Source organism: Lissotriton vulgaris, chromosome 8, assembly GCF_964263255.1.
Source record: "Lissotriton vulgaris chromosome 8, aLisVul1.2, whole genome shotgun sequence".
NCBI classification, from domain to species: domain Eukaryota; kingdom Metazoa; phylum Chordata; class Amphibia; order Caudata; family Salamandridae; genus Lissotriton; species Lissotriton vulgaris.
The window spans coordinates 1,106,808,315-1,106,827,023 of NC_141696.1; positions in this window are offsets into that span (position 1 = coordinate 1,106,808,315).

The following is an 18,709-nucleotide window of genomic DNA, read 5'->3' on the forward strand; positions in this document are numbered from 1 at the left end:
ATTAAAAGCCTGGGCCTACAAATAGATTTGGATCTCTCTATGAGCTTGCAGATTGGCTCTGTTACCTCTGCTTGCTTTGTCCAACTTCAGAAACTGCAAAAGATCACAAGATTTTTCAGCAAAGAGCCCAGCATTCAAATCATTATCGCCTTGATTCTTCCCAAAATTGATTATGGAAATGCGATGTACCTTGGCCTCCCGAAAAATCAGAAGCATAGTCTGCAGATAATTCAGAATCAATCAGCCAAAATTATTTACCAACCAGATAAATAATGAAATATTAGACCACTGCTGAATGAGCTCCACTGGCTTCCGGTGGAGCAGCGATCTCTGTTTAAAACAGGATGCATCCTATTCAAACCATACAGGGTATGGTTTCCAAATTCATATCTCTGAGAATCCTTAAAGACTTCCCTAGGCGCGCCCTAAGATCCATGCATATCAATCTACTGGTAGTACCGAGATTCAGATGCAAACGCACCGGAGGGTCTCGGTTCTCTACACTGGACCAGAAATTGTGGAACTCTCTGCCTACTACCCTGAGACTTGAAAAAAGTTATCTGCGTTTCAGAAAATTGCTTAAGACTTGGCTTTTTACTCCAGCACATAATTAGGCTTTTTTGGCTTTGGATTTCTCCAACTCTAATTCTTGCGACTAGAAACCTTTTTGTGAACGAGCGCTTTACAAATTCACAATTAACATAACATAACATAAACCCCGTCACATCCATCTACTGCATATTACCCTCTTCTATGTTTTCAGTTACATTGTTTTTCATAAAGACACATGTTTTCTAGATGTGGACTCCTTCTTGGATAGTACGTATCCAACATATTTGATGTCCTAATATCAGTACTTTCCGGGTTGAACTCTGCTAGGTACTGAGGGCCTAATTTATGAGAAGCGATGCATTGCTGCGTGAAAACAGTAATGCGTCACTTCTCAGTGTATGACATGATGGATGCGTCATATTTACTGTATGACACATCATGTCACAAGAAATGATAGATACATCAGTATTACTGATGTATCTGTCTGATGTATCCTCCTCCGGAGGATTATGGACACCGGTCAGAGTGCTGCGCTGATATTGCTCGACTTCAGCGCAGCATTCGACACGGTCTCCCATAATATCCTACTGAGCCGCCTGGAAAGCATTGGGATCAGTGATCTGGCACTGGAATGGTTTCGGTCGTTCCTCAGGAGCAGATCCTTTCGCGTGTCAGCTCCCACTTTTATCTCCTAATCTCATGCTATCGGCCAAGGAGTCCCGCAAGGCTCTGACCTCAGCCCATCCCTTTTTAACTTGTATATACAACCTCTTGCGGCAGTGGCCAAAGAATGGGACCTCACGCTGGTTTTGTATGCCGATGACACCCAGCTGGTAATCACCCTCACGGCGGCGCCCTCTGCCACTGCCACAAGATTTAGGGATGGGTTAGCTGCAGTCGCCAACTGGATGACTGCAAACTGTCTACAACTGAATGCAGGAAAAACCGAGGTGTTACTCCTGGGCAAGAACACCAGTGGTTGGAACGACCATTGGTGGCCCCCCTTGCTGGGCCCCACCTCCCCTCCCAAATCTCTGGTGAAAAACTTAGGAGTATGGTTGGACTCTGCACTGAACTACCAAACGCATACCAAAAAAGTAGCAGCTACATGCACTGGGCTGCTGAGAAGCCTCAACCCGATCTTAGGCTTCTTTGACCCCAAAACACGGCAGCTCATTGTCCAATCTACCATCCTTGCCCGGTTGGACTATGCGAGCGTACTACTATTAGGCGCTAACAAAGCCGAGACAACCAGGTTTCAGCGAATCCAAAACTCAGCGGCCAGGGCAATTGTAGGCCTTCCCAGAAGATGCTCTGCGAGAGCCACCATACAGAGACTACACTGGCTGCCTGTGGAAGCTCGCATTCAGTTTAAGGCCCTTACCATTGCTTTCAAAATCCTTAAAACTGATGGCCCCGAACTCCTTCGATCGCTGCTAACACCTTACACCCCCCAACGCAATCTTCGTTCCATGGGTCAACACTTAGTAGTGGTCCCTCGCACGAAACTCTGCCGTATCGTGGGTCGCTCCTTTAGACTAATGGGAGCTAAACTATGGAACTCCCTGCCCCTCCACATCCGCTGCCTCGACAACCTGTCCACTTTCCGCAAAGCTATAAAAACTCACCTCTTTCCACTTCTGTAGCCTCTACTCTCCCCATGCCCCCCCCCCCCCACCCCCAGTAGGTTGTGCTATGGTTCTTAGCGCCGGGACGCCCCGTTGCTGGGGCAGCTGTCGCGCTCAACAAATACATAAAAAAAATTTTTTGTAAAAACTGACGCATTTCTGTAGTTGTGCAGGAAGTGTAATGCAACTCTAGAAATGTTCCTTTCACATCGGGCAAGCCCCATGTGAAAGGCCCTGCATGAGATATTGACACAGTAGCATCCTAGAAGTGATGCATTGAAATCTTATAGATTTAAATGCACCACTTCTACGAGGCTAGGATGCGGGGGAACACCCACCCTGTATACATTATCCCTGACGCAGGTATAATGTGGCACAGGGGTTTACAAAGTGATGCATCTGCCTAGATGTGTCACTTTGTAAATAGTTCAGAAAAGGGGGTGGTGATGAACAGAGTGTCTGAATTGAGCAGACCACTCTTACCCAGTCCAAAGATCAGGGCTTGATCCATCACCGTTTTTTAACTCACTGCACCATCCCAGCTCAGAACTTGGCTATATGCAAATTAGTCTGACCCTGGCCCAGTGCATCATGGGAACAGGGCAGACCAAACTACCAAGCCAATTCTTATACTGGGAAGGAAACAAGCTACCAGGGACCGGTTTCTGGCATTTCAGCCGTCTTTGGCCCGGCTTGCTTGAATCCTGATGGTGCAATGAGCAAGGGACTCACATCTGAGTATACCCTTCCACGCTTATGGTGGACAAAAATGATTCAGAAAAGGGGGTGGTGATGAACAGAGTGTCTGAATTAAGCAGACCACTCTTACCCAGTCCAAAGATCCGGGCTTGATCCATCACCGTTTTTTAGCTCACTGCACCATCCCAGCTCAGAACTTGGCTATATGCAAATTAGTCTGACCCTGGCCCAGTGCATCATGGGAACAGGGCAGACCAAACTACCAAGCCAATTCTTATACTGGGAAGGAAACAAGCTACCAGGGACACGTTTCTGGCATTTCAGCCGTCTTTGGCCCGGCTTGCTTGAATCCTGATGGTCCAATGAGCAAGGGACTCACATCTGAGTATACCCTTCCACGCTTATGGTGGACAAAAATGATTCAGAAAAGGGGGTGGTGATGAACAGAGTGTCTGAATTAAGCAGACCACTCTTACCCAGTCCAAAGATCAGGGCTTGATCCATCACCGTTTTTTAGCTCACTGCACCATCCCAGCTCAGAACTTGGCTATATGCAAATTAGTCTGACCCTGGCCCAGTGCATCATGGGAACAGGGCAGACCAAACTACCAAGCCAATTCTTATACTGGGAAGGAAACAAGCTACCAGGGACCGGTTTCTGGCATTTCAGCCGTCTTCGGCCCGGCTTGCTTGAATCCTGATGGTGCAATGAGCAAGGGACTCACATCTGAGTATACCCTTCCACGCTTATGGTGCACAAAAATGATTCAGAAAAGGGGGTGGTGATGAACAGAGTGTCTGAATTAAGCAGACCACTCTTACCCAGTCCAAAGATCAGGGCTTGATCCATCACCGTTTTTTAGCTCACTGCACCATCCCAGCTCAGAACTTGGCTATATGCAAATTAGTCTGACCCTGGCCCAGTGCATCATGGGAACAGGGCAGACCAAACCACCAAGCCAATTCTTATACTGGGAAGGAAACAAGCTACCAGGGACCGGTTTCTGGCATTTCAGCCGTCTTCGGCCCGGCTTGCTTGAATCCTGATGGTGCAATGAGCAAGGGACTCACATCTGAGTATACCCTTCCACGCTTATGGTGGACAAAAATGATTCAGAAAAGGGGGTGGTGATGAACAGAGTGTCTGAATTAAGCAGACCACTCTTACCCAGTCCAAAGATCAGGGCTTGATCCATCACCGTTTTTTAGCTCACTGCACCATCCCAGCTCAGAACTTGGCTATATGCAAATTAGTCTGACCCTGGCCCAGTGCATCATGGGAACAGGGCAGACCAAACTACCAAGCCAATTCTTATACTGGGAAGGAAACAAGCTACCAGGGACCGGTTTCTGGCATTTCAGCCGTCTTTGGCCCGGCTTGCTTGAATCCTGATTGTACAATGAGCAAGGGACTCACATCTGAGTATACCCTTCCACGCTTATGGTGGACAAAAATGATTCAGAAAAGGGGGTGGTGATGAACAGAGTGTCTGAATTAAGCAGACCACTCTTACCCAGTCCAAAGATCAGGGCTTGATCCATCACCGTTTTTTAGCTCACTGCACCATCCCAGCTCAGAACTTGGCTACATGCAAATTAGTCTGACCCTGGCCCAGTGCATCATGGGAACAGGGCAGACCAAACTACCAAGCCAATTCTTATACTGGGAAGGAAACAAGCTACCAGGGACCGGTTTCTGGCATTTCAGCCGTATTCGGCCCGGCTTGCTTGAATCCTGATGGTGCAATGAGCAAGGGACAGACTGATTTGCATATAGCCAGGTTCTGAGCTGGGATGGTGCAGTGAGATAAATAACGGTGATGGATCAAGCCCTGATCTTTGGACTGGGTAAGAGTGGTCTGCTTAATTCAGACACTCTGTTCATCACCACCCCCTTTTCTGAATCACTTTGTAAATAGGGCACAACATGGCACATTTTTTACGCCGCAGGTGTGCCACAAAAAGTGATGCACTGGTGGCATAAAAGTGACGCAATGCCTCATGAATAAGGCCCTACATTTCTGGGAAAGACTCAATTGTGTTCACTTGCTAAGCCTAGACTTACCCAAACTATTCTCTTTGACTCTGAGAACAAACCGGCCACCCTCAACCAGTCACAGCACTTATAGTACCCCATCTCCCTATAGGAAAGCATTTTCAAGCCTAAGCTGTTTACATTTTTGATTAGAGTCTTTTCTGTAGAAATCTTCTCCCACATCTCCTTTACCTAGGTTTTCTCTGGTTTTGATATATATTATGTAAATTACCAAGCAGTGATGGAGCTGTGTGCAACACATTGTATATCCATATTTGTATTCCACATTTTTAGAATCACAGGATTATAGTCATTAATATACTTGGAGGCCTCTGTTCTTCTCAGGTCGGATATGTTTTTGGTGATTCATGTGTCAGTGTATTTCTAACTGCAGACTTAAAGCTGTTTACTCTTCCATGGGAAATGACAGGTTGTAGAAATCCAAATTGACATCTTTTGTAAAATATTCCTTAACATCTGTATTTTCGAAGGCAGTAATTTCCACATCTATGTGTTTGAAAGTGTAGAACTTGTTGTCACATGGCTTTTTCACTACTGTCTTTTGTGATTGCAAATGTCACATACTGTTCTATAAAAGACAATACAGACTCATCACTGTCTATTCCAAATGTTGGTGCATGTTTTTATCCAAAACAGCATGTGAAAATGAGGAGCACCTTAAGATTTGTTTTGTTGCAGATGAAAGACTATATGACTTGGAATCTGTGGTTAAAATAAATACAAAGCTTATCAATATGCAAAGAGCAAACTTCTGCTGTCTTCACATTGACGCCCTTAATGTTTGAGTTTATTTCTCTCAAAAATTCAGGCAGGTCATCTCATGCGGCTTCAGCACAACTGAGTTTCAGAAAGTGAGTAGGTGCCCCTAGGTTTCTCAACATACATGTGAGTTCTCCATGATGACAATGCCAATACTCGTTGGTGCCACTTTGGCACGTCATCAAAATAATTAAGGTATATTGTAACTGTTCATACTTTCCATATTCTTTGTCAATGAATTCCTTTGCAAACAGAATTGTCTTTTGTATCTGGTTTACAACATATGAAGGTCCAGAGAAGTCACTCTCAAACAGAAGATGAAAAATATGTGTAATGCACTGGCAAAATCTTGAATCCTCTAAATATAATATGGTTGACCGGTATTCAGCTGGTCATATCTGTACGGGGTGGCCATCATAGTGGCCACCTGCTCCAGTGGGAAACAGTTGTGCAAAACAGTGAGCCTCTAAACTTTTCTCCCACACAATCATGGGAGCTCCTTTTGCTTGTCAGTATTTGAAAGAGTTAAATAGCATCACAGATTAGTTCTTTAGAATTCAAGGGGTGGATGTTGTAGTGTTCATAAATTTCTTCTGATCTGGATCAATCTACTTTTTTAATCTGTCCACTTGATGGTAATGTTTCAACCCCCCTATATGTTATATATTGAACAACATCAACATTTTTATAATAAATATTATTTTGTACCAGGTATGATGTTGCCTTTTTTACTTCATTAACATCCACTAACTCTTTCCATATATTATTGCTCTTGGTAGGTACACCATTTGCTAGAATGATAACTGGTTCATCAACATCTCTCTCTACTCCTACAGTTTCAATATTCTGTTTCAAATCTAAAGGCAAATAAACAACGTTTTCTTTAAGGCCTTTCTGTATCTCTGTCAAAGGTACATTTTCCTAGCTTTGGTTCCATACAAACTATTGTTTGAAATGGGTGAACACATTGTATGAGAATTGATTCATAAACATTTAAAACTCAAAGTTCTTGTGAAATAGATACTAATTGTAAATTGTAATGCACTACTCTAGCTAAAATGTTGTTATTCTCTAACTTATCATAGCAATACTTACATATAATGCTGTGTGGACAACTCAAAGTTTTCCAGTTCAAAAAAATATACAGCAAATTATTGCCACTTATGTCTGTTCTCCTCTTCAGTTTTTAAGAATGCCATTATATTGCGAGTTTCAAAACACACAAGATGATGGACTGAATGTTGCACAATGACAAAACATTCACCCCTAGTCACAGATCTGGGTTTAATCCGTCATTATTTTGCTCACCAAGCCACCCCAGTTCAGACATGGCCATATGCAAATCAGTCTTGACCCTGTGCCTCATGGGAACAGTCCAGTCCGAACTGCCAAGCCATGTCTTCCCTGGACCGGAATCAAGCATCCTAGGACCGGTTTCTAGCTATCGACCATCTTCAGCCAGGATAGCTTGACTCCAGTGCCTTAGTGAGCAAGGGACCAACGTCTGGGCATACCCTTCCCACATAGGGTGAACAGCAAAACACACAAGATGATGGACGGAATGTTGCACAATGGCAAAACATTCACCGCCAGTCACATAACCGGGTTTATTCCATCGTTATCTTGCTCACAAAGCCACCCCAGTTCAGACATGGCCATATGCAAATCAGTCTTGACCCTGTGCCTCATGGGAATAGTCCAGCCAGAACTTCCAAGCCAGGTCTTCCCTTGAGAATGCCGCTATATTACGAGTTTGGCTTTTGTAGTGAGCGCGTCAACAACAAATACAACCACAGTTTGGTTTCTCAGAAGAAACTTTGCTAAACTAATACCTGTGTCCTATTCCTCTACACCTGCATATACAAACTCCTCATTTCCCTAGACTTCCATTCAGGACCAAAGAACTGAAACTGAACATCCTCACAGACTTTTCTACCTCTGCTACTGAACCATGCAAAAGAGCTCTATTCATTTCTCCTAAACATAGGACAGGAGGTTTGACATAGTAAAGCCTCCTCACTAAAATTTTGCATTTTGAAGTGGTGAACAGCTAACATTCTGAAGTGATGCTAGCAGCTTTGGCACTCTTTCTTTGATAGACATGCCAGTGAATGTCCCTGTAAATTAGTTTACTTCCTTACTTTGCAACGATTTAATCCTTGCAAAATCCCTATTTTCTGTTTTAGACTTTTGCATGAAAAGTAGGAAATGTTCAATATATCAATAGATTCCTGCTGAACACTGCAAATACTGCTACAGTTTCATTTGTATGTATACAACAACAAGGGAACCCAATCGGTTATCCGGGGACCGTGGGTAGCTATAGTCTAGAAACAACAGTGGTCCCCAAGAGTATATAAATTCAAAATCAGATAAATAATAGTCCACAATGGGAACTATATTGGCCACTGTCCAGCCGGACAGGGTAGTTTATTTTTTACAATGAGACAAATACTGGGGTGTGGAAGGGCACAATCCTGTACCGTTTTCAGGAACAAACAAGGGGAGTTTTTTAGGCAAGAAGGAGCATAATTGGCCACTTATAATTCAGTAGACATTGAAAGTAGTGCCAATAAAAGTGCTAGACACAGCATAAATCAGACATAATAGTAGGGCTGTGAAAACACTTAAAACAAGTCGACGTTTCGATCCCATATGCTCAATGTTGCGGGACCATCATCAGGACTAACAATACATACATTTGCTTGCCTGGTATAAAAAGTTAACCACACAACCGCCTAATAGGAACAAGGAATAAGGAGAAAGGTTGGGAAACAAAAGAAAGAAGGAATAAATGAGAAATAAATATGCATGAACCCACTTAATTGTACTCCGAAAGAACTGACAATGCACTATAATCGGAACCGACTTATCGTGTTCGTTAAATCATGCAAGTGGTATCATTAGCCTTGGAACACATGATTGTTGCAGTCCGTGTCTATAGCCTTGAGTCATACAAGTGGTGAGGTGCGTGACATGTGTGTGCGAGAGATAATACTTCACTTTAATTAACAAAATTATTTAGAATTATAAAAATTATAAAAATTACTAAGCTAATTACGCTCAGCGTCCGCATTTATTCAGCATTTGGGTGCACTCTTGTCCGCTTTTGTATCAGCTTTGTATCATGCATATTCGTGCTCACACATTCAACACCTCTTAGAGTGACCACTTACCCATATGGGTCGGGGGGTTTTCAGGGATTTTAATAAATGGGTCCTCGTTTTGATATTCGCCTGAATGGAGGGGGATGACAAATTATAAGCCATTTATGAGCGCTGCGGGTTCATTTGCATAAGATTCAAAGATCACGTGCAGCGGCAAGGGCTATTACCTGTTTGGTACAGGTCGTACCGTTATGTCCACCTCATTTCCGTTAGGGCAAAATTATCTATGGGATAAATGTTTACAAGGGCTGCTATCAGTCAAAGGATTTGGAACCAAGACAGCCGTTTTTATAAAAAAGGGGAAAAGGCGAGCTTACCTTACGGAGGGGATCGGCCTGATAGGTCCGGTAATACTCAAAACGAGTCTACAATAAAAACTCAGTTTTAGTGTAAGAATGTGGGGGGCCAGCATAGCGTTAATCGCCAATCACTCAATCTGCTTACCAGTGGGAGGCGATGCCTCCGTAGTGTCTGTGGTCCCTGGGTGCTCTGCCGAGTCGCAGTCACTGGGGCCAGACGGTCAGGACGCTAGATAAGCGTGCAACATAAAAAATGGAAAAAGGACGAGACGCACATGGGCGCCATCTTGGAGTGGGGTAATGTTCATTGGGATATGCTGCAGCGAGGGTTTTGAGCGTGAAAATGTGCAAAAGTGACTATAGTTATCGGCGCAGTGATAGAGTGATTAAAAGTTTAAACATGAGATATTTACATTAGATACAATTCATTAATTTTCATATGTAAAGAATTAGTAGCCAGTAGGGCAAACTCATTTTCTCAATCACAAATACATAATCTCCAGTCCATTGAGATTTCTGAATTTTCAAATTAGACCATTCATAATAATGTTGTCCAGTCCTCAGCGCGATTTAGACCATCGCGGATGGTGTTAAATTGAATCATAATCCTCAGCTCCTCTCTGTTGAGCATCTGAGTCAGGTTTTCAGATTTTGTCAGATTCCAACCCCTTCTACTCCGGGATCCAGGTGTGGAGGCGTTATATAGACGACATTTTTATGATCTGGAGCCTACCAATTGAAACACTCACCCAGTTCCTCCATTGGCTAAACAATAATTGTTGTGGCCTGACGTTTACATTAACGTGGGACAAAGAATCTATACCCTTCCTTGATCTTACCATATACCATTCTGAAGGCAAGCTCCTCACGAAGCTGTTCAGAAAACCGACGGAGAGAAATACCCTCTTAAGCTATAAGAGTAACCACCCAAGAGCTTTGAGGGATGCATTACCCTACTCGCAATTTCCTAGAATTAGAAGAAACTGCTCATGTAGAGAGGACTATTTCAGGGAATCCGCAACCCTCTCAAATAAATTGAAAGACAGGGGCTACCCTAAAAGGATCATAAAACAATCCCTAAAGCATGCATGGTATTGCCCAAGGGAGGTGTTACTATTCCCCAAAGATAAAACCCAGAAAGAGATTGTTGCATGTGTAACAACCTTCTCACCTATCTCCAACAAAATTAGGAAGTCAGTACTAAAACATTGGCCGACGCTAAATGTAGGTACCCTAACTATTGAAAAACCACTTTTTGCTTTCAAAAAGAGTAAAAATCTAAGGGACCATCTTGTAAGAGCGGCATTACCTTCCCCAGCCCAAAATCCCACTATTGACCTATTGTGGGGACTGCCCCCTATTATAGGACATGTTAAGTGTGGTAGTTGTAACGTCTGCGACTTCACGGTGGAGGGTAAAGATTTCACCCACAATAGTATCACGTATGAGAGGCGGTCATTGTCAAACTGTAATACGCAGAACGTGATTTACACCATTGAATGTCCTTGTCCTAAAATGTATGTAGGGCAGACCACACAGAAAGTGAAGACCCGCATCTGCCAACATCGGAGTAAAATCAGGTGCCACACCGTCAATGCACCACTTGTGGATCACTACAATGAAGCAGGGCACAATGAGAATGACGTCAAATGGACTGTGTTGAAAGTCGTCAAACCACCACCAAGAGGCGGCAACCTGACTCAGATGCTCAACAGAGAGGAGCTGAGGATTATGATTCAATTTAACACCATCCGCGATGGTCTAAATCGCGCTGAGGACTGGACAACATTATTATGAATGGTCTAATTTGAAAATTCAGAAATCTCAATGGACTGGAGATTATGTATTTGTGATTGAGAAAATGAGTTTGCCCTACTGGCTACTAATTCTTTACATATGAAAATTAATGAATTGTATCTAATGTAAATATCTCATGTTTAAACTTTTAATCACTCTATCACTGCGCCGATAACTATAGTCACTTTTGCACATTTTCACGCTCAAAACCCTCGCTGCAGCATATCCCAATGAACATTACCCCACTCCAAGATGGCGCCCATGTGCGTCTAGTCCTTTTTCCATTTTTTATGTTGCACGCTTATCTAGCGTCCTGACCGTCTGGCCCCAGTGACTGCGACTCGGCAGAGCACCCAGGGACCACAGACACTACTGAGGCATCGCCTCCCACTGGTAAGCAGATTGAGCGATTGGCGATTAACGCTATGCTGGCCCCCCACATTCTTACACTAAAACTGAGTTTTTATTGTAGACTCGTTTTGAGTATTACCGGACCTATCAGGCCGATCCCCTCCGTAAGGTAAGCTCGCCTTTTCCCCTTTTTTATAAAAACGGCTGTCTTGGTTCCAAATCCTTTGACTGATAGCAGCCCTTGTAAACATTTATCCCATAGATAATTTTGCCCTAACGGAAATGAGGTGGACATAACGGTACGACCTGTACCAAACAGGTAATAGCCCTTGCCGCTGCACGTGATCTTTGAATCTTATGCAAACGAACCCGCAGCGCTCATAAATGGCTTATAATTTGTCATCCCCCTCCATTCAGGTGAATATCAAAACTAGGACCCATTTATTAAAATCCCTGAAAACCCCCCGACCCATATGGGTAAGTGGTCACTCTAAGAGGTGTTGAATGTGTCAGCACGAATATGCATGATACAAAGCTGATACAAAAGCGGACAAGAGTGCACCCAAATGCTGAATAAATGCGGACGCTGAGCGTAATTGGCTTAGTAATTTTTATAATTTTTATAATTCTAAATAATTTTGTTAATTAAAGTGAAGTATTATCTCTCGCACACACATGTCACGCACCTCACCACTTGTATGACTCAAGGCTATAGACACGGACTGCAACAATCACGTGTTCCAAGGCTAATGATACCACTTGCATGATTTAACAAACACGATAAGTCGGTTCCGATTATAGTGCATTGTCAGTTCTTTCGGAGTACAATTAAGTGGGTTCATGCATATTTATTTCTTATTTATTCCTTCTTTCTTTTGTTTCCCAACCTTTCTCCTTATTCCTTGTTCCTATTAGGCGGTTGTGTGGTTAACTTTTTATACCAGGCAAGCAAATGTATGTATTGTTAGTCCTGATGATGGTCCCGCAACATTGAGCATATGGGATCGAAACGTCGACTTGTTTTATGTGTTTTCACAGCCCTACTATTATGTCTGATTTATGCTGTGTCTAGCACTTTTATTGGCACTACTTTCAATGTCTACTGAGTTATAAGTGGCCAATTATGCTCCTTCTTGCCTAAAAAACTCCCCTTGTTTGTTCCTGAAAACGGTACAGGATTGTGCCCTTCCACACCCCAGTATTTGTCTCATTGTAAAAAATAAACTACCCTGTCCGGCTGGACAGTGGCCAATATAGTTCCCATTGTGGACTATTATTTATCTGATTTTGAATTTATATACTCTTGGGGACCACTGTTGTTTCTAGACAGTTTCATTTGTATACAGGGGAATGCTATTTTTTCCTTGTATCTCTTCAGCTATCACTTCCTAAACATTCCTAAGAACCATCTTTTGGAATGAGAGTATCATCCTTCATCTCATAACATCGACCAGTAGTTTCAACTGCATGCACTAAAGTGTTCTCTTAAAAGTAGCTTTCTTCATAAAGAAAGGATCAGTACTGGAAATATGCTTCCATTCACCACTGAAAATCTTGCAAAAATTACTTCTATTCAGAAGTCTTATGTTTTGACTACATCTCCTCATAGACAAAACTGTTTTATACATTGTTCTCATTCTGCTCAGAATCAAAATAAATAGCTTCCTCTTCAGGTTAAATACCTTATCAACTACAGCTTCAACACGTTCCTTTTCTTTGACTGCTTCTCTTCTCCTTTTATACTGATTCAAGGGTCCAGTGAGATTCTGAATGACCCTATTGCGAAACATTCTGACACTTAGGGGTCGATTAGGTGGCGGTCGTAAAAGCATTCTGACCACCATGGTAGCATAAATTAACCATCCGCTGGTACCGCAGCAAAACCGGCGGTCAGATTAGGATCAGCCGCCAGAAAAATCCGATTGCGGTAGACCAATGCCATGAAAGACTGCCGGTAGTGTGGGGAGCAGGTGAAAATCCATCTGCGGAAGTCGGATTCGCTGCTGAAAGAGCCAAAACCGCTGCACGGGCAGCGGTTGACCGCACGTCAAATTAGTATACGATTGTGGTGGCAGCGAACGATCTGCTGTTTCCAACCACCGCAATCGCAACTAGTGATGAATGGGAGAGCCAGCGGAAGGCTTGTTGTATTCCCACCGCAGCGGTCGCTCTGGAACAGTTATGGCGGTCGACAAAAAACCACACCACAAGGCCACAAGGCCACAAAGTATGGCCATAAACCTGACTCTGCCCCAAAAGAAACACCAAACACAGCCGAATGACACATGGCAACTGAAAAATACTAATCCCAGGTCAACCCACACAACACACCTAACAGGAAGACTCCATTTTGACCCACCCACATAGCTAAGTATAAAACCAGACCCTTCCCTGACCAGAATCCTTTGCAATACCCTACTACTGAATGGCCCAACCCCACAGCACAAAGGAGAGGCAAATCACCACACATCTCACCAGCTCAACAACACACACACATCACCACCATCACCTCACCAATTGCACTTTCCACACATCTGCACACCATGTCACAGAAGAAAATGCCCAAATTCACTGACAATGAGTTGTCAGTGAGGGTAGATGAGGTAATTAAAGTACAACCACATTTTTTTGGAAGCCTAGTCCAACAGATACCACAAGCCAGGAAAAGTCAATTGTGAGAAAGGATAGTCAACAAAGTCAATGCAGTAGGGACCGTCCCACGCCCCAAGAAGGAGATCAGGAAGCGGTGGAATGACCTCAAGAGCAAGATGAAAGAGAGGAACAACAAAAACATTAAGCTGGCTCAGATGACTGGTGGTGACCCTGCCATTCCACCACGAACATCCACCGAATGGGAGGAGAAGGTGCTTGCCACACTGCATCCAGAGTCTTACAGGAATACCCAGGGGGTGGAGTACCAACAAATGTCTACTGTTACACTGCTATGTACTGCCTTGCACAACTACAAAACTATACCTCCTAGGGCCAATTGCATGCATGTGCACCACACTCTCCCCAAAAAATGTCTCACAGATTCAGCATCCACTCCCTCTGATACATCCCAAAGGTAGCTAGCAATATTACCATGGAGGCATGTGCATAGGCAACCAGCACTACAACTCCCAGCAGGCACCCCGGTCACAAAGCTGTGCAAGTTGGAATACACTACCCCACACCCACAAACATGTGTCAGCAATTGCATTGCTCACCTTCACCTAACAGGTTGGTGGCCATCTTAACAGAGAGGGGTGTTTGTGGGTGGGAAGCCAGCAACACAACTCCAACCAGGGCCCCTGTCCCAAGGCCCAGAAGGATGGAGCACTCCCACACCCGAAACATTTGGCAGCTATTGCAGTGCTCTCTTCAAACTCACAGGTAGGTAGCCATCTGCCTGTACTACAACTCCCACCAGACCCCCTGTTCCAAAGCTCAGCAGGATGGAGAACTCCCCCCACCCCCAACCATGTGTCAGCCATTGCATTGCTTACCTTCACCTAACAGGTAGGGAGCCATTTTAACATGGAGGAGTGGGTGGGAAGCCTGTAATGCAACTCCCACCAGGCTCCCTTGTCCCACAGCTTAGCAGGATGGAGCACTCCCCCACCCTCAACCATATGGCAGCTATTACAGTGCTCTCTTCAAACTCACAGGTAGGTAGCCATCTTAACATGGAGGGGGTATGTGGGTGGGAAGCCTGCACTACAATTCCCACCAGGACCCCTGTCCCAAAGCCTAGCAGGATGGAGCACTTACCCTACCCCAACTATATGTCAGCCATTGCATTGCTCACCTTCACCTAATAGGTAGGTAGCCATCTTAACAGGGATGGGGTGTGGGTGGGAAGCCTTCCCTATAACTCCCACCAGCCCCCCTGTCCCAAAGCCCAGCAGGATGGAGCACTCCCCCCACCCCAACAATGTGGCAGCTATTGCATTGCTCTTGTCAAACTCACAGGTAGTTCGCCATCTTAACAGTGAGGGCGGTGTGTGGGTGGGAAGCCTGTACTACAACTCCCACCAGGCCCCCTGTCCCAAAGCCCTGCAGGATGGAGCACTTCCCCTACCCCAACCATGTATCAGCTAGTGCAGTGCTCGCTTCAAACTCACAGGGAGGGGGGTGTATGGTTGGGAAGCCAACACTATAACTTCCACCAGGCCCCCAGTCCTAAAGCTCAGCAGGATGGAGCACTACCCACACCCCCAACCATGTGTCAGCCATTGTATTGCTCACCGTCACCTAACGGGTAGGTAGCCAATTTAACAGGGAGGGGGTTTGTGGGTGGTAAGCCTGCTCTACAACTCACACCAGGGCCCCTTGTCCCACAGCTCAGCAGGATGGACACTCCCCCAACCAATAACCATGTGGCAGCTTTTGCAGTGTTCTCTTCAAACTCACAGGTAGGTAGCCATCTTAACAGGGTGGGGTGGGGGGGTGGGCGGAAAGCCTGCACTAAAATTCCCATTAGGCCCCATTGTCCCACAGCTCAGCAGGATGGAGCACCCCCACCCACAACCATGTGGCAGCTATTGCAGTGCTCTCATCAAACTCACATGTAGGTAGCCATCTTAACAGAGAGGGGGATGAGGGTGGGAAGCCTGCAATACAACTCCCACCAGACCCCCTGTCCCAAAGCCCAGCAGGATGGAGCACTCCCCCTATCCCCAACCATGTGTCAACCATTGCATTGCTCACCTTCAACTAACAGGTAGGTAGCCATCTTAATAGGGAGGGGTGTTTGTGGGTGGGAAGCCAGCACCACAACAACCACCAGGCCCTGTATCCCAAAGTCCAGCAGGATGGTGCACTCCCACACCTCCAAACATGTGGCAGCTATTACAGTGCTCTCTTTAAACTCACAGGTAGGTAGCCATCTACCTGTATTACAAGTCCCACCAGGCCCCCTGTCCCAAAACTAAGCAGGATGGAGGTCTCCCCAACCATGAGTCAGTCATTGCATTGCTTACCTTCACCTAATAGGTAGGTCGCCATCTTAACAGGGAGGGGGGTATGTGAGGGGGAAGCCTTCACTACAACTCCCACCAGCTCCCCTGTCCCAAAGCCCAGCAGGATTGAGGACTCCCACCACCCCCAACCATGTATCAGCCATTGCATTGCTCACCTTCACCTAATAGGTAGGTAGCCATCTTAACAGGGAGGGGGGTGTGGGTGGGAAGCCTTCACTACAACTCCCACCAGGCCCCCTGTCCCAAAACCCAGCAGGATGGAGCTCTCTCCCACCCCAACCATGTGGCAGCTATTACAGTGCTCTCTTCAAACTCACAGGTAGGTAGACATCTTAATAGTGAGGGGGGTGTGTGGGTGGGAAGCCTGCACTACAACTCCCACCAGGCCCCCTGTCCCAAAGCCCTACAGAATTGAACACTCCCCCCACCCCAAACCATGTAGCAGCTATTGCAGGGCTCACATCAAACTCACGGGTAGGTAGCCATCTTAACAGGGAGGGGGGTGTATGGGTGGGAAGCCTACACTACAACTCCAATCATGCCCCTGTCCCAAAGCCCAGCATGATGGAGCACTCCCCATACCCCCAACCATGTGTCAGCCATTGCATTGCTCACCTTCACCTAACAGGTAGGTAGCCATCTTAACAGGGAGGGGTGTTTGTGAGTGGGAAGCCAGCACCACAACTCCCACCAGGCCCCCTGTCCCAAGGCCCAGCAGGATGGAGCACTCCCCATACCCCCGTCCATGTGGTAGTTTTTGCAGTGCTCTCTTTAAACTCACAGGTAGGTAGCCATCTTAACAGGGAGGGGGGTGTGGGTGGTAAGCCTGCACTACAACTCCCACCAGGCCCCTTTGTCCCACAGCTCAGCAGGATGGAGCACTCCCTCCACCCATAAACATGTGGCAGCTATTGCAGTGCTCTCTTCAAACTCACAGGTAGGTAGCCATCTTAAAAGGAAGGGTGTGTGGGTGGGGAGCCTGCATTACAACCCCCACCAGGCCCCCTGTCCCAAAGCACAGCAGGATGGAGCACTCCCCCTTCCCCAACCATGTGTCAACCATTGCATTGCTCACCTTCACTCAACAGGTAGGTAGCCATCTAAACAAGGAGGGGTGTTTGTGGGTGGGAAGCCAGCACCACAACACCCACCAGATCCCTGTCCCTAAGCCCAGCAGGATGGAGCACTCCCCACACCCCCAACCATCTGTCTGGCAGCTATTGCAGTGCTCTCTTCAAACTCACAGGTAGGCCGCCATCTTAACAAGAAGGGGATTTGTGGGTGGGAAGCCTGCACTACAACTCCCACCAGGCCCCCTTGTTCCACAGCTCAGCAGGATAGAACACTCCCCCACCCACAACCATGTGACAGCTATTGCAGTGCTCTCTTCAAACTCACAAGTAGGTAGCCATCTTAACAGGGAGGGTGGTGTATAGGTGGGAAGCCTGCACCACAACTCCTACCAGGCTCCCTTGTCCCACAGCTCAGCAGGATGGAGAACTCCCCCCACCCACAACCAAGCAGCAGATATTGCAGTGCTCTCTTTAAACTCACAGGTAGGTAGCCATCTTATCAGGGGGTGGGTGGGAAGCCTGCACTGCAACTCCCACCAGGCCCCCTTGTCCCACAGCTCAGCAGGATGGAGCACTCCCCACACCCACAACCATGTGGTGGCAATTCACCTCAACTCTTTCCAAAAACAGGTAGGTAGACAGTGCATGCACCCTTCCATTCCTCTAAAAAAGCATGTATCAATATGACCACACCAGCCCTCACATGTCATGCAACTTGGCATAGATACAATAGGCACTTCCAGTGTACAGAGAGAAAACGTATGTAACTGTCACAGAAACTAAACTTTGAACCACCGAGTCAAATGTTGAAGAAATTCAGGGAAAAACTTGCACAGCACTGAATGCCATGTGTAAGTGCCATGGGAGTAGAGCAACAAAAAACATGCATGGTCAGTTGGTAAAAGAAAATGTAAAGTACATGATATGACAAAGGTATGCATAAGATTACAATAGCAAGTCCTTACTCAGATGTAACATCTTCCATGCAGAGTAAGCAATAAAAAAGCCTCACATAAAGTTGTTGTGCTGCTAGTTGTTGGATGACGACACGTCCTTGTAATCACACAATCTGAACGTGGAGCATGGTATCTATTGACCTGTCACACCGTGGACCAGTAATGTATGTACCTCAACATCATGTCATGATGCTCATTACGGTGCAGCCAAACAAAGTGATATCAATGTACACTCTGTGGTGTATCACATGCAATATCCAAACATTTAACGCCAGGCTTGTGGGATGCACTTCAAAGACTACTAACCTCTGTCCAACAGGAGATCAACAATTGATTGCAGCAGAAGAGAACACCGACCTGCAGAGCCAGTCTCTCCCCCCCCCCCCCCCCCCCCCCGGAACATGGACC